Genomic DNA, 17807 nt, shown 5'->3' on the forward strand with positions numbered 1-17807 from the left:
CTTATCTCTAGAGAGCTCACCCTACCTGCTAATATCACTTCATTTTTCATTGTGGACCAGTTTAGAAAAAGAGGTGTGAAATCTTGTATTCTCACCTAGCATTGGGAAAGGCCCCTTTCAGCTCTTTGAGTGGCATGTAAAAATAAGCTCAAACTGAAACAGACTATGGTATGGTGGCAGTTAGTCCTTCTGAGTAAGCTCTTTCAGTAATATGGATATTATTTATTTAAGTAATATGGATATTATTTATTTAATATATAAATTTATTTATATATTAATTGTTATGGTAGATCCAATAATACCATATCTTATTTCTGAATTGAAAACATTACACAGCCTGGTAACTTGACTACTGTGTTCTACTAATGGAGGAATGGCATCAAAAGCACGTACTCTATAAATTCTACTTGAGCAGCATGCTAGCTACCAGTGAGGTTTGTGTTGCACTTGGCCGAAAATGTTTTCTTAAAACCTATGGTCAGTCCCTGGCTCCTCTCCCCCAACCTGAGAATAAAACAGTCCCTGCAATGGGACAGCCTAATAGTAACTGTGTCAGGATGAAGGGAGGACATCCATTTGGTAAAACTGAATTAAATATTGGCACTACTGATTAAACTTGAAATGCTCTTCTAGTCTGAAACCCAAATTATTAAACATGAAACCATGGTAAAGCCTCCCTTTAAGTAATTTTGTATATTAAGAAAAATATTTTAATTGCTTTCACAGTATATCTCCCTGTTTCCATTTGATTAATTTTTCAAAATACTTTCTGGGTTTCTTTTTTGGTTGGCGCAGTTTTTTTTAGTGGTTCAGTTTTGAGTTTTTTTAGTTTAAAGCTGGTACACAAATTACCTTTCTGGAGTGGGCAGTAGGAGATTAACCAGCTGAGTTACTTGAATTGAATTACCATCTCATACTGTACTTGCTAGGTATGCACATATATGACTTTTTATTGATCATACTTTAAACTGACCTACAGGTAAAATATGATTTTAAAGATTAAACCCATGCTCATGCTTGTATCATTTTATGTGTAGCCCTATAACAAACAGTTGGTAGTTGTGATTTAAATTAGTGGTTAAATAGATAAATGCCCAGAGCAGTACTTCTTCAAAAGGATGCTTTTAAGTATCAACAAGTACTCAAGCTGGTTTGCAGTCTTAGTTCAGCACAAAATGGACAACTGAGGCACTTTTGTTTAAAACACTTCAGAAGATACAGGCACATTTTACCAGGACATCTGTTCCTACAATATTGCAACATCCCCATCAACTAATACAACAAAACAGAAATTTTGCAGTCATTTAGGAAAGTAATTTTTGAACAATCACCCCACTACTTTCTTTTTTCAGTCCAAATGACTGAATACTGAAAACGAACTATTAAGTCATTAGAGTAACTTTGAAAATTTTACTGAGAACTTGGACCTTTCATTTCTGCTACAACAGTAAATGTCACAGCAGTCCTTGTTCAAGGGACTGGAGACTCAATGGCCAAACATTTTCTTAGTTCCACTGAAGTCAGGACACTTGTTGTATGCTGATTTGCAGCATTCATTCAAAATTCCTTTGCACTTTCATTGAAGACGCAGCCTCAGCAAAACACAACCACACATTTTCACATGACCATCACATACATACTCCCTGAGGAGCTACTGAATTTCCACAGAAAAAATCTTGCTTGGATGTTGGTACCAAAGCACATGATTAAAAAATCCCAACTCCTTTATCCTGTAACAAAATAAGCCTCCTTAAATTTCATGAGTCTGTTCTAGCCCACAGCACTTGACCATCTATTTCCTTTCCATAACAGTACTGAGGTACAACTATATCTCCTGGGCAACTGGAAGGAAGCAGCTTTGCTCAGGAAATGTTAGGTTTGACAAAAGGCACTTATCTTCTCAAAAAGTGAAATTATAAGGATTCCGCATTACTGTCAGTTAGAAATTCTATAAAAATGTAGGCAGGATTTCTGATCTGCAAAGTACCCAAGTCAACGTGGGGCCTGAGCCTTAAGCACGTCCACATCTCCTCCAAGCACACTCCCACCAGGTGCTTTGCGAGGGTGGATGAGCGCAGGTCACACGCTGACAGGCTGGCTCTGGAGGCTGCCACGTGCTGCCTGCTTTCCCTGCCCTCACTGCAGGTCCAGCCGCATTCAGTGTCCTCAAGAAATCTCCTCTGGAAGTCTGGGGCTCTCAGCAGATTGCAGTGATGCAGAAGAAGTTATTCAGAACAAACCCTGGTGTTATTAATCTAAAGATCTGCAGCAAGCAAATGATTAAAGTAACAAAAGCTTCATACCTGGGTCTGAAGAAAAGTGTATCGGTTGCCTTCAAAGCTTGACACACGTCTCTGCCACAAGGCATCTGTGTTTCAGTCTCGCTTTTGTTCTTGAAGAACAGCCTCATAACTAATCACCTTCATTTCCCCTGGACTGTAAAAGGCGGGGTTTTTTGTAAACCGTTTCAAATTTTTTTTATATATGCTGAGAAGCTTGACCTGCAAATAGCCTTGTGCCTATAAAATGGCATTTTCCAATTAAAGGACCAATTATTCCACAGCTTTCTTGTATTCCTTTTCCTAGAAGTATCCTATCTAAGGCCATTGCTTCATTTCCTGTTTGCTTCACCTAGTAATCTCTCTGATTATTCACATTAAGTCAAAATATAAGACAAGCAAACTCAGATTGGTATCACATCAATAAAACTAGTAAAATGGTTCCCAAAAATCTTCGTAAGGTGAGAGAGAGATTTAGTCAAGGCATACTTGTTATTTTTTCTAAACCATTTTTTTTTGAGAACAAAAATTATTTGTCCTAAAAAGACAACTAAAACATGAAAACACAGATGAGTGGTAATTGAGAGCTGCACAGCCTAGGATTATCAAGAAAACTTCATAATGACTAGGAGCTATTAGAGAAAATTTGGTGTCCTAAATGTCTTTCCCACCTGCATTTCAGGTGAACTAATTTGCTGTGTATTATTTTTTTCTAATACTCTAAGCTTAACTTTTTCTGAAAATTTGCTTGAATATCAGGAAAACTTACAATAAAATATTGCGATGAAAACTTAAGTTGTATACTTAGGTGTTGCATACTTATAAATGTTGGTCTGCTACTCAAGCCATCTCCACAATAAAGGAGAAGGAGCTTCACCCTTTATTTGCCATTGGACCAAGCCACACTCTTGCTCTTTTTTGGGTAATGTAGGGACTCCCCCTCCCTCTTGATGCAATCTCATGTAGCAAATCAACATGGAGGAGAAAAAGGAGATTTCATGCCTGGAGTCAGAGTCTCCCCTAAATCTCAATCGTTACATTCAGAACAAAGGGTCCTTTTGCCCTTCTGTTCCACCTATCTATCTACTCTGAGACAAATTCTGCTTTCAACTTTAATCTTGAAATACCACTTGCATAGCCAGTCATCTAACTGGTAAACTAGTGCTCACTGGGAAAAACATGTGCACAGCATATGCAAATGCCAGGGGCATCAAGTGAGCATAGCGAGAAGCAGATCTGCACAAGAATGCTCAAAATCAGAAAGAAAAAGTGTTTGTGATTTATAAGAAGGTCAGAGCTGAGATAATGCATACTGAATCCACCATATACATGTAGCAGTTACCTCTTTATGAGTGTTAGAGACCATCTGACAAGATTTGGCTACCTTTGTTTACACGGGGGGAATCATGCTAAGACTAATTTGCAAAATCCCCTGTTAGTACTTCAGTTCCTTCATGATGACAGCAAGGCTCAGCCTAGCCAGATGGAGCGGACCAAAAGCTTGGGACAGCCTTCACTCGTACAGATCAGCCAGCCAGTCAGGGCCTGGCAAACTGAAAGGTGTTGCTGTTCCTTCTAGAAGATTACCAACTGGATTGCCATGCAGGTTTCCTGTAGGGCTAGAACGGTAATTTTGGTGGGATACTCACATCTTACGTGCTGTGTTGCAGTAGTGCAGTACAGAACACATCCTAAATCTGCCATGAAAGCAATGAAGGCCCAGGTAATTCAGCCAACTTTTTTGCCCAGCAAAAATATTTCAAACACCTACAGGCAATAAAATCTGCACAAAACCCCATGATGCTGTAGAGTACAAGGGAAGGTAAATGAGCTCTGCTTACTCAGACAACGAGGTGATGTAGAGCTGCTATTCATGAGAAGTTGCCCTAAAAGGTCAGACTGTGATTCCCACTGCAATTAACACTGAAATTCCACTGACTTTGAGTGCAATGAGGTTTTTGGCTCCAAGTTTATTATTAAACTTTGAAAAGCCACCAGAGTTGATAAAGACTTCAGAGCTGAAGTGGGTTGCCATTTGCAGTAAATTATTCATAGGACCTGGGTTTATCATGTTGCAAAAGTTAGAGTAAGATGTTCAACTTAACACAAGATGATTATCTGAAGGATAAATTGCCAACTCCCCGTTGGAAGTTTAAAGCAATACACACCAATTTTCAGGCTGAAAGCCATTTGTAATCCTTATGGCAATGTTCCCAGATGAAATCACGCAGGAGACTGGTACATGACTCTGCATTTATAACGAGCAAACTTAATGCTCACCACCATCAGTATTATTTGCTACCCTGCTTTTGGCATAATAACTATGAGGAATAAGAAGCCTGATTCACCACTACTTTATTCCATCTTTGAACCGTATTTTTCTTCAGATGAATCCATGAAGTCATTTATTGTCAGGAGCAATATATTAACATATTAGGTCCAAAGTCTCACAGCAGATTCATACTTGACTACAACTCCAGCTAAACAGCAGTCTGGTGGATTCCAGTAAAGCCAGACTTAGCTAACATTGCCATTACTTGGCTATTTATATTGTTCCTGACTTTTATTCCAGCATTTCTTGTTACATAAACACATCTGAATGGAAGAACTTTTCAACCCTGATAAGAAAACTCTTGACAGAATCTGAGTTCATTATGAGTAACACAAATACATGATTAAGATAAAAATCAAGAGTCTTCCCATTTACTATTCATGTAGGAAGTGACAGGAGAGAGAGGCTGAGCCACAATCAACAGCATCACTGCATCTTGTGCTGCCCTAAAAAACTTACTGGTGAAGTACAAGCACAAGAACACAGGCTGAGAATTACAGCTCTTCAAAAGATTCCTGTTATTTTTCTGAGGTAGGTTTTCAGCTGTTGCAGCCTGACGATACAACTTTAAAACAATTATAACCATATTTTAGCCATGTTGAGGACCTATTCACTATGAAACTTGTCTTATGATGAGCTGAAAAACAGCTAGTATACCAACTGTAGCAACACTGTAATTTAGACTTGAATTGTGAAGTGTGTAAGAAGGAAACTACTATTTCACTTCAGTGTTTAGATTTATATCTACCGAGTTAACCCACCAGCATACCGATCATCTGACCTACTTGCTCTTCTTCTTGTCCGTGCACTAATTAACTTCTGAACTCTAAGCAGCAATACTTGATAGCAATAAAGCCAAGGTGCTCAGAAACTTTAAATAATATAGCATGATGCTATAAATATAGGCTTAAAGATACAAAAATGTTAACATTTTAATAGAAAACAGACAGGAACTCAATGCCAGACTTTTAAATTTAAATTCATGACCCTATATTGCAGTGGAATACCTAATTCTGCTGTTGCCTACTTTGGTATTCTGCTTTGGTTTTATTTAAAACAAGCAAACAAAAATCCCCTTACTTAAGCTCCACTTTTAAAATTGAATAGAACTGTCAATCATTGTTTTTATATACGCTTTCAGTACGTACTTCCATAGTTTTCCTAATGCTGGTAACCACAGAATTAACAAGACCTGGATAAATGAAAATTTTAGTTGATTCACTTCCTACAGCTTCCCTCGGTTTTGCTTTTATCTCTGCACAAGATCTCTACAATTCTTCCACAGGGAAGAAATAAAAGGCAGTAAAAAGAAATAAATTGGAGCCATTCTGGCATAGGCAACTGTGTCCTTTTTTTTAAAAAGCATGCTGTGTTACAGCTCCTGTGTCTTTGTCCTATCTGAATTTTCCTTTTCCCTCTCCCACCAATCCCTCTTTACCCTTCACAGATTCCTGCAGAATCCCATGTCTGTCTTACCCTGCTTCCTTCTCCTTCAACACATACTGACCTGCAAACAAACTTAGCCATTGTCCCCATATGCTGATGCACTGGTCTGTCCTTTACACCAGATTTGACTCCTTCTGGCCAAATTGAAATCTGAGCTAGTTCACTGCCATCTGTGTATAAGCATTTGGTAGCTCAGCATCAAGAAGTTTAAAAGCAGATTTTTTACCTTTTCACAACTAGACCCGAGTGCTTCAGATTACTACGGACACAGTCACATTCAGGTAATCATGCATTTATATAATGCACATCTTCATCTCAAACCTCTTCCAAAGTCATCAAATCTTGTTATACATCCTTTTTTTCCTGCAGAATGTCTCTAAAATACAGCTTTTCCACTCAGTTGACCCTTGCTGGCTTCCTCACTGATACCAACACTCATGCCCTCTTCAAATCATTCCTGAATGCTTCTGAAGACTTGGGTTTCAGGTTGCCTTTCAGGAAGGCAGTATCCTTCCACTTGTTCTGTTTTCCATGCTGCATAAACTGCTTGTCTTCATTTTCAAAGCCCTTCTCAATGCCTTCTCTTGTTACTTACCAGCCTAGCATGTATGAATAGGTTATCTTCCAGCTCCTAATTAGATCAGGATGCTAGCCTTCATTGGTCACATTTTTCGAGCAAAGATTCCTGCAAGCTAGAAGCAGTGCTGGCATCTTCCAAAGAACTTATCTTTCTCTGCACATTCCACAAAATTTCCCTTTTGCCCACGTCTCAAAAAAAAAAAAAAAAAAAAAAAGGTAATTTTGCAGATATAGCAGAAGCATCACCCAAGAATGCTATCAGTATCTCCTAGCATTCCTTTCTCCTCTCTGCCACAACCTCCTGTTCCAAATATTTCATTTGTAGACTTTAGCTCTTCAAGTCAAGGGTGTACTTTTTATTACGAGGTTGTAGAGCACTTAATATAATAGACTTCTGGGTCATTATTGGGATGCCCAGAACTACAAGAATAAGTGTAACAATAAAAAAATGTAGTGCCAGGGATGAGTCAGGTAGTTTACCATTTCTCAGAAAAAAGGTATGTGTTTTTTTCTAGTGGTATAACTTTCTGAATGTTCATTAAAATACATTGTGTTATTTCTACTATTATTACACCTTTTCCTAAACTGAATTTGATAAAATCTTACGTTTGCAACTGATAAGTCAGACAAATTACAAGCAAGTGCCACGCCTTCTTAATTAAGATGCTCTACTAACATCTTGGTCTCGAGGGTTTGGGTTCTTTTTATTTAGTTTTGGGATTTTTTAATCCAGTCCTGTCATCTTTAATCCCCTATGGTAGTGAGCAAGGACTACAAAATACAGAGGTCCTTTAATTCCTTTTGCATTCCAGAAGCACTGTGAACTTTTGTCATTTTGTGAAGGGAACAAAGTAAGGTAGTTACATGTACAACTTTGAGAAGAATTCCCAGCTCCCTACAGATATTACTTAACCCCTAATGCCTACTGGCTTTCCTGCCTGCACTGAAAGCAATCACAAACCTGTTTCCAATTTCAGAAGAGCCAGATCTCACCCATTCTTCTTAGAATCACGCATGCATTTCATTTAAGGTTTCCAGAGGTACCACAATGACCCCAACATACGCAAACACAATAAAAATTGTCTAAAAATAATTATTTTGGTGCCGAAGACAGTAAAATACAGGCATGAAAACATCTATGTGGAAGTGAGGCATTATGTACAGAAAAGGAAAACAAAAAGATATGCAGCACATTTCAGCCTAAGCTGGTTAGTGAAAGTCTGATTATCTTCTATTTAGGCTACCAGCAGGGACATACTTATTTTTCCTCACAAAACACAATGAAACACCCACAAGAGTTCATCAGTCAAACTTAAGTTTATAAAGTGTCTTTCTTGCAAGCACCTTTGAGAGAAGAACAAATCGAAATGCAAAACCCACTTGCTCTAAATGTCTTAAAGTCTCAGTAGTAGTTTTTTAGTCTGCTACAACATGTAAAGGAGTAAATCCCATAGCAAGAAGAATGGGGCTTGATTCATTCACAGCAAAGCTAAAATAAATCTGACATAGTTCCCCTGAAATCAAATGAACTGTCAGGATCCAAGAGAGTCTTTTCCCTTCTTCCTTTGCATGCGATAAAGTTTATAGATGATCTGTAACAAGCAGCATCAATACTCTGACCTAAATGAAAACAGGCTGATTTTACTCTACAAAGGCTGCAGTCAGAACGCAAGTGGAACATCTTGTCAAGACTGAGGTGAAGTTGGAAACTAAAGATCCTGTAGGACTCTCAGAATGTTAAAAACAGTGAAAGGTGCTTCATACTGAGATTTTTAAAATCACCTCAGATTTTATGGGAATGTGGGCTACCTGTCATTCCATTTAGTCTAGACTAGCAGAGTAGCTGATGCCAAGCTATAAAGAACCCAGTTAGAGACTTAAGTTACAATGGACTGAATACACTGAAATTAATGTGCAAATGGAAGTTGAAGGAACAGCCTAGGACATCCCACAGTCTGTCACGGCTCTCTGACAGAAGGGAAGCTCTGAAGGTTTCATCTAGTCCTGTTAGCTGTGTTTCCTTCAGCAGCAGTTTTAACCTCCCACTTGATCTCCTAATCTCTCAGTGCTTGGTGTTAAATAATTATACTCTAAAAGTCTTATTATGGGTATTATTAAACTCGAGAATTAGTTAGGAACTCATTATAGCAAACCAAGAGATGAGCAGCACTAGCTATCTATCTGGAGTACCATCAATGTCTAACACAGTGACTAGTTAGAAGAACCTCTGCAGTGCAGCAGAGAACCTCAAACACCAAAACAAGGAAAAGAATTTTACTTTGTTTAAACACAGAAGCGTGAGAAAACTCAACACAGATGCACAGCACTTGCATCGACATTTTTTTTGCAGTTTTACTCTCTTGCATGGCTTCAAGGATTGTCATGCAGCTGAGATTGTGACATACTGCCACCTGGGAACTCCATCTTAAAGGCTTATTACTCGCAGGTATATTGTGCATTTCCATATACAGAACTTTTATTGCTGCAGTTTCAGTGGTAAACAGTTCTTTTACCAAGCCCTGCCACTTGAGCTGCGCAGTGGATACTTCTGTAGTCTTTTCCCAGGTTACAATTATTAGTCATTTTTCAGAGTAAAACCCTGACACTATTAAAGTTTGCACAAGTTTTGCCTCAGGTTTTCATGTCATATACAGCCTATAATTACAGAACAGGCAAATATATATGGCCTACTTTCATGCTCGGTAGCATTATTTTTAATGAAATCTCTGCCAGGTTTAGCAGCCATACATTTTGTATTTAAAAGCACCAGTGGCACTTTGTCATAATATGAACAAAATTTCAGACACCTGATGTTTATGCTATGATTTCCTTTTCTTTAAATGACTTATGTAACTTTGAATAGCCAACTTCACAACAGTATATTCATGGAGGATGAGTTAAGTTTGAATACTGATGACGCAGACATGATTGATAACCACCAAAGAAAAGAACGAGCACCTGTACCATTTTCTGCTGGTCATTTCTGTCATCGACAGTTAAGCTTTTCTCAACAGGTATTGTCACATTTCACTTTCAGTTTGTGCTAACTGCTCTAACAGATGAGGGCCTGTGGCATGGTTATTCAGTGGGTAGGGGTGAGAGGTGCAGATTGGGGCAGCTCTCAGTCCCCTGGAGAACAGAGGAAAGTTGCTCAGTGTTCCCACCCTGACACGTTCTGTAGTATTTTGCCTCTTAAACCAAATTAAGCCCATTAAGCTGAAGAAAAGAATGTGATATTGTAAATGGACAGCATCAAAATTAAAGCAAATCCGTAATTACAGTAGCCTACAAAGAGTAAAAACCATTATTCCTTAGCTGTAGAGGATGTATTTCAAGAGACAAAGTCTATCCCTTCAGCTGATTTGTTTCGATCTTTATTGTTGGTCTCTCTGTACAGACTGACAGAAACTCATGAAATTTTATCCAAACTAACAGTATCCTGAAAGAAAATTTCTTTCCTGAAACATTTTTAAGCCTTCCAAGGCAAGTGGAGAAATACATGTACCTCCACAGAAATGGCACTTTTCCCACCTACCAAATGTCTTGAAGTAGTGGCTCCACTGTTGGCAGGGTGACAGCAAATGACACTCAGAGAAAGAAGTCAGCATCTAGAATTTAAATGAAGAGTCTGTATACTATGACCTCACGCAAAAACTGTAGCTTCGATCCTGCCTGTGTTCATGAATAAATTGCAAAGTTCACAAAGCTCTGCAAATAAAATCGAAACGTGTCTCAGGCTGGAATACTGTGCTGACATCCCAGAGATTCCTCCTTTCTTCTGCTCTTCTGGTCCCCAAGAAACGGGCAAAGAAAAGCACCACCTGATACATTTTCATCACTGAATGTACTTTTAGTGCTAATGACATTTTTTAAAGGAAAGATGGAAACGAGGGAGGACATTAGAAGTAACCATACTTCAAGATTTCTTACCGTGAGTACTTAAGTCTTAAGAAGACTTTCAAGACTAGCAACGAATAAATAAATAAAGCTGTTTGAAAAGCAGAAAATTGCTTTCATGTCAAGCAGGACGTTAATGCAATTCCACTGTCCTAGCAGTGAGCCTAGGGAAGCCTTACTGTGCTTGGCCGAGTGAGCTTCATTTCTCCTACGACTAAGAACACTGCCAACTTTGTATTGTGCCCCTTGCACAAATCAGGCTCTAAACCTTGGCAAGAAGTGAAACAGTAAATACTGTGATATGCAAAGGCACATTGCTTAATTGTGCAAATAGTACAATACCTTCTCCCCTGTTTCCATTCATTAGGGCTTAATTTCTGGGACTTTCCATCACACTGTGAAGGCTCGCCTATAAACTTAGGCCTTACAAGTACCCACAGGCCAAGTAGAAGCAGCTCAGCTTTCCTGAGTAACGGTTTATCAGGTGGATGAGGCAGTAAAGTAAAACCAACAACTCTAAAACCAGGTTGTTTAAATGACCTTCAAGTACAACAGTGAATAGCTAAAACAGTTACGCTAAGCTTCAGACTGCTGAGGTATCACTAGGCTGTGAGGTTAAGCTGCCTTCATCATGAAAGGCAGATTATGTCACAGATTTTCCCCTGCATTTTCTGCCTGTTTTAGGAGGCTTTATTATCTGAAGTAGATTATCCTATAACGGTATCTGCAGGACACAGACCTAAAGAAAAGAAAAAGCCCTCTGTCTTGCTGTTTAGAATTAATACAAAAACTAGGCACATCAGTCACTCAAAAGTCACTGAATATTCACAATATAAGGAATACAATTATTTCAGGACTCTTAAGTAAATTAATTTTACAATGTTCTTTTGATTGTTCTAAAACAAGAACTACCACTGTTACCAGCTTCCTAATTTGAATATGAATAAAAACACTGAGAAGGATTATTACATTTGTCTATTGTACAATAAACTATTTAAAGTTTAAAATAAAGTGACTTATACTACTTTGCGCAGCTGATTCTCCTCAAAGCACAAATCTGTGTCCCTACATGGGCCCTCTAGGCCCAGATCTTCCCTAGGGGTGCAGGGGCGGCAGGGGCATGCACGGGAGAAACAGTGGTTTGGGAATTAACCGCTCCCTCCCAGGATGGCCCATGCCCCTGACAGAGGCAATGCCGTGCTAAGACACTGCCAAGGGGAGACACACCGCTTCTGTGGCAGCTTGCTCTAGGTGACCCTGCTGGAGCAGGGGGGTTGGACTAGATGATCTCCAGAGGTGCCTTCCCACCTCAACCATTCTGTGATTCTGGGGGAGTCTCCCATGAACACAAGACTGCAAACAGTTGGAGAGTGACAAAGTTGGAGGGACAGGAAGAATCATAAGAGGTAATGTTTGTCTGATTAAGAAAAAAGTTAATCAGCATTGATTTCCGTAAGTTTGAAGAGTGCCAAGGAATGAAAAGAAATAATCATCAAACCTGCCACAGTTCTTGTAGGTGTTGGTTTTTTCCTCTCAGTGACCACAGATACAGTTATCATCTCAGGTAATATTTCCCAGATTACAATATTCCTTCAAATTATTTATGTGCAGTTATGAATGGAGACTACAGTGGGCAGATTTAACTTTATTTGAAAATAAGCTACATAAGGTATTAAAATGTATTTGGAAGCCAGGAATGGGAATTCTGCAGCAAACAGTTACTCCATAATTATTTAGCATGGCTCCTGTTGAAAGTTAGGTACTTCAGAGTATTAACCATGTATGTCACACATCTGGCAGAATAACATTTAGCTCACTTGACAGTTTGTATTTAAATGTGCCTTGAGTGCTCAAGAAGGTCCCAGTTCTCACAGTCCATCACTGTGCAAACACTTATATTTACTCCTGTTACTTATCATAATGAATTAAAAAATGCAACCTGGGAAAAAAGCAATCTGGTTGCTCCAGAAATTCTTAGAAACCCCAAATTCATATTTACTAACAAGAAAGATCTTAAACTTCATGAGATATTTCAATCAATCCAGTCGGTGAAAGGACTTAAGTGTCGTGACACTGAACACAAATAAATAAAAACATGATTAGTCAGTCATTGTCATAATTCTATCCAGCAACTGTAAGTAATTTTTTGAGGACTATATAATGCTGACATCACACAACATTTTGAAATCATCTGGTACCCACTATATGCCCATATCGTGAAAACACTGTGCAGGCACATTATAACAAAGGAAACCTTTTTATCGCATTGTGCTACACTAATGCAATGGTATTTGATAATTTCTATTTGAACAATGAGAGATTTCCTAATTTGAACACATTTGAGAACAAATGAAAAAATTAAGGATTTGGTTCAGTGTTAATATAAAACAGAAGACCTAACTAAACCGCCAAACCAACCTGAAATTCACAGCCAATTTACCATCATTGGCATGATCTCCTTCTTACATACTGAGTTCTGTCCCTGTGCCTTGATCACAGACCTCCATACTAAATGCAAAGCAGTATGATCTATAGAAGTTCCACGTTTAATATGGCAACCTGTCTCAGTTTTCTCCAGTTTTTCCTTTAAACTTCATGTTATTTTAACAAAACTTGTGAGTTCGTAAGCTGTACTGCTATTTTTTCCTTCCCAAACTGATGCCATTAGTGAAGCAGTCAATGCACACCTCACTGTTTTAAGGGTAATTTCAGAGTTTGAAAGCACTAAAAATAAATGCTGAAATGGAATATGCATGCTGAATAAATCACTACATCTTTAACATAGCAGGAGCAACAAAGCTCCAACGTTCGCAATCAGTGCAGTTCCCTGCTAAACAAATACAAAGTTAATACTGTAGTAACATCAGAATGACTTAAATGCATTCATCAGCTTTTTCACTTGATTGCTCCAAGCTGTTATGGACAGCCAGCTGAGCAGATAGGCTTGGCATAACAGAGCTATCCCTGTATAATCTGTTTAATCACACTTTAAAGGGGGAGGGGGGGGCGGGGGGGGAAGGCAAATGATTCCAGAAATTTAGCAACTATTTTTAAAGGTATAAGGTTCTTCACCTTACAAAAACACATTAAAAAACGCAATTTCTTTTAAGGCATACCATTATTCTTCCACTGTAACAATCAGTGTTATTTCTGTATATTCTAAATTGAATCGTAATTCAAAAAAGTACTAGCTGTGGTGGCCACTTAGTTGACATGTTAGTAGATTTAAAAGCCAAAGAGGACCATTTGTTTTTTAATTTTGATCTTCCACCTGCTTACCTCTAAGTCCAACAACTTGTATCGCATTAAATTATAGTTTCCAGAATTGTATCAGCTTTGATGACTTCAGCAGTTACTGTCAGTTACTGTCACTGCTGCTTATGATGGCTAGTCATCTGCTCTGATATGAATATGCACCTTATTCCTAATTTGTATTCAGCTGGCTTTAATTTGTAGCCATTGGTTCTTGAAACAATGCTAAATTAAAGTCTCTAGTATCCCATATTTTCTTTTGGGGAAAATACCCTACTCCATAAATATAACCAGGTTTAGATTGAACTCAATTGTTGCTAAGAGCTAGTTTGATTGCTGATTTCAAATAAATTATCTGACAAACACAGCTCTACTCTTGGCTTACAAATCAATGCAGACTTTTTTTCAGAGTTACTCATAAATATTTAATCAAGATTTTATGTGAACAAATAATTTCTGATATTCTTTCTGCTTCCTGATTGGACAAATCATGGTTAATGAACAGGAGAAAAAAAATCCCTTGTTCACAGAAACACACTGTAGATACAATCATTCCATAAACATTTCTGCAAATACCCCTACTCTGCAAGTGGTGAACAATACCGGAGAGAAGCTAAGCTGAAACTGAATTGCTGATCAGAATTTGAATGAATGCTGTGAAAGTAATACGGCTGGTGTAATTACAGAGGGAGTTAAATATGCTTTCATGGGGACTGAATTTGGTCCATGAATTCTAAATGAGCCAGTGGATGACTTCAATTAATGGAATGACATAATAAAATTATCAATAAAACTAAAATTATAAAGTGAATCTTCCATCTACTGTATTAACTACCTTCTCTAACAGTTAATCACATACTGTCAAGAAATTGAGAAACAAAAATCTGACCTTCAGAACTTTAACTCTGATGAAGTAACAAATGAGATAGTATAACATCAATCAAAAGAATGTTTAAATTGACAACCATCCCACAATTACTACAACATCAATCTCCAAGTGCTATACATGTGTTCCAATAACTATGTTGGTTTTATGCTGAATTTGTATTGTAAGCGACAATTGGTTTTAAAAACTGGTGGTTGAAATGTCAATTTGCAATGAGAAGAGACATCTTCAAAATATGGATAACTCTAGTAATTGCTACATAATACGCTACTCTGATCTATTTCAAATTAATGCACTTACAAAATGTGAAATGCTCAAATAGTATTTGATTATGAGACACTCCAGGTACCCAACACAGCTGCTTTATTTCTCCAAAAGCATTATTTATAAAGAGTTTTAGCTTAGCAAAAGAAAGCTCCACCCTTTTTTGATTGTACTGAAGTATGGAAATTTTTAATTGTTAATAGATTGTTAATAGAAAATGGGAAGTTGATTTCACTTTTAAAAAATATTTCAACTCAACACTGAAGTAGCGTATGGAATATCAGGGTACTGTGAGTACGTGGTCTCTGATAGCCACTTAACACACTGAAATGGTTAAGATATAACGGAGCAGGGTGGAGCACACTTTTCACCAGTCACATCATGTCCAAAAGCCAGAGACAGCTGCCGCTTCCACGTGTGGACAGGAGGTATGGCTCCTAGCTCAGTGCAGTGCTGTGGACAATGATGTGCTAGTGCAAACAAGACCTACGAATGGTTCGGTCTGGCCATCCAGAGCGTACCTCCAGGTGGAGTAAAGGCAGCTCCACCCGGGGGAAGGTGGGGCCTACAGTCCCTGTGGCCCCTTGCCGAGCTGCCAAGGCCAGGTGCTCTGCAGGGCCCCTCTGGGTGCGAGCACCAGGCAGTGTAGCACAGGTGCACTGTCCCAAGGCCTGCACTTCTGTGACGGAGATCCCGAGGTGTTTACAGCCTCGGTAGCACCATGGCTGATGGCCTCAAGCCAGTGGATACCACTTCACTGATGCTGAGCTACACACCATACGCCCTTCTGAAGATACGTGGTCCCCCCGTGGCAGTCCTTTATTATTTTCAGTGGGTCTGGTACCCGTGGTGAGGAAACACCCCTCCTCACTCCAGACAGGTAGCGCTCATTTGCAAAGTGCTTGAGTGAGATCTGCAAGTGGGCCAACTTTAGGCTCCAAGATCAGGCTATTAGCCAACCGCTGCAGAAGTCAGCAGCAGCTTCAAAAATACAACAGCCAGTATATTTTGGGGGTGTTGGCTCTAAAGCCCTTTGGCACCAGCTCACTGGGTGTATGTAACAGTCTACTGTAAGCCTGTACTCCTGAACTGAACCAAAAAGGAAAGGCAGTGGTACCTTTAATTGGCTCAGTGTTCAAGCATAGAATCTGGATCCAAAATCCAGTGTCAGGCTTATCATCTAGAAGTTCAGCAATATTTTACCTTCATGTTTTCAATGATGTTTTAACTTGCTGAAATCCTTTTGGCCAAAACAATCCATACAAAAAAATTACTTACTATAACACAAGAAAAAAAATTGCCTGGAAATGTATGTGCATTTTTATTTCCCAGATGAGAACAGTTTTGAACTACTGTATAATATTCAGGCTAACAACTCTAATCTTTTCTAAATTAAAACACTACATGAGAGCTTGAAATGCTCTGATAATTTTAAATTCTTAGGCACTGCAGTTGCTCGCAACGGTTTGTTTCAATTACATTTTCAATGCAGTTTTTTTTTTACTACAGATATTCTGGGCAAATTGCTTTAAAAATTTAAAGTAGGGAGGAAAGTTCTTACAGTGACCATCACAAACTTAGTAACCATTACTTGAATCTTATAAAATGCAAAAAAATCAAAAGAAGACATCAACTTTAAATATCCTGAAAACCAACTCCTTTGATATTCCACTTAACCTCTTTTCCTGCATCAGCCTCACCTATTTAACAAAATGCTGAATAAATTGTTTCCAGTCAAACTATAGAGACAGCAGATATATGTCCCTCTCCTCCTATATCAATGACAGATCAACAGTGGACAGGATGACCAGGCAAGATGATAATGATGCCAAAGTAGGTTTTGTCACCCAGAAAAGCAACAGAATTCAAGATGAAGAGTATAACCCAAGGGCTGAGTGGCAAGTTACAAAAAATTAAAGCAATGCAGAAAACGTGCAAGGTAATGATGATACACAAAACATGAAGTGGAAATAGTTAATAAATTATTAAAGAATTATTCTGGGGAGAACCTTCTGTAATGTACAGCAGTATCAACTAACCACTTTTTCATATTAAAAAAACCCAAAAAAACTGGACTGAACAAGCCCCACATCTGTGAGCTGTATGGTACAACAGAGAACAGAGGTGTTAATTTATTAATCCTATTGTTTCTGTGCACAGGCATTCTTTGTGGTCCCCGGTGTACGTCTCTGTGCACTCAAGTTTTCTTACTACTATTTTTTGCTGACATGATGAATTATTCTTTTCTGCAGTGTGTGATAAAAGCTGTTTATCAAGTGTAGGTAAGTTACATCAGAATTTTTGCCAGTTGAAGTGTCTATTATCTCTGTTGAAATCCTGCTTTACAAGGCAAAAGCTTTCTAACTGAACGTCTTCGATAGCACTTTCTGAGTACCCTTCTGACATTACTTCTGATCAGCATTTGCAATCTTTCCTCCCATTAAAGGTCAACTTATGCTTCTGTATCTTTTCAGCACATCTTGTAATGTATGTAAAATTGCACCAGTACTCTACTGTGAAATATTAAATAGTACAGCTATCTTAAAAGAACTCTTATCCATTCCATTCTCTAAGATAAGCATTTCCCTTTTATTTAGAAGAACGGATGATTGAACAGATACAGCATATCACAGACAACTGCTTTTATTCCTCTTATATTTTGTGGTTAGGGGGTTTGTTGCTTTTTCAAACACATGTTACCTGTAGCACTGGCCAAGTTACCTTTGGCTCTTCTGCTGCATTTACCCACATAAAACAAGCAGTCATTTCTCAGTCAGAAAAATGCTTATCAATTAGCTGATATTAATTAAAAAAGACCTTTGTTTTCTTAGAGCCTTCTTGGCTCTAAGTTTTCAAGTATTTCAAGTTTTTA

At 38.4% G+C, this 17807-nt stretch overlaps 1 protein-coding gene and 1 long non-coding RNA gene across 10 annotated transcripts in view; one reads left to right on the top strand and one right to left on the bottom strand.

Annotated features, from left to right (window-relative positions):
* The window catches only part of LOC141950292 (uncharacterized), a 304169-nt gene that overhangs the window by 280145 nt on the left and 6217 nt on the right, over window positions 1-17807 (top strand). The gene's annotated exons all lie outside the window — the stretch shown is intronic.
* The window catches only part of GALNT18 (polypeptide N-acetylgalactosaminyltransferase 18), a 326140-nt gene that overhangs the window by 94063 nt on the left and 214270 nt on the right, over window positions 1-17807 (bottom strand). The window lies entirely within an intron of this gene.

This window comes from Strix uralensis, chromosome 15 (assembly GCF_047716275.1).
Source record: "Strix uralensis isolate ZFMK-TIS-50842 chromosome 15, bStrUra1, whole genome shotgun sequence".
Classification (NCBI taxonomy): domain Eukaryota; kingdom Metazoa; phylum Chordata; class Aves; order Strigiformes; family Strigidae; genus Strix; species Strix uralensis.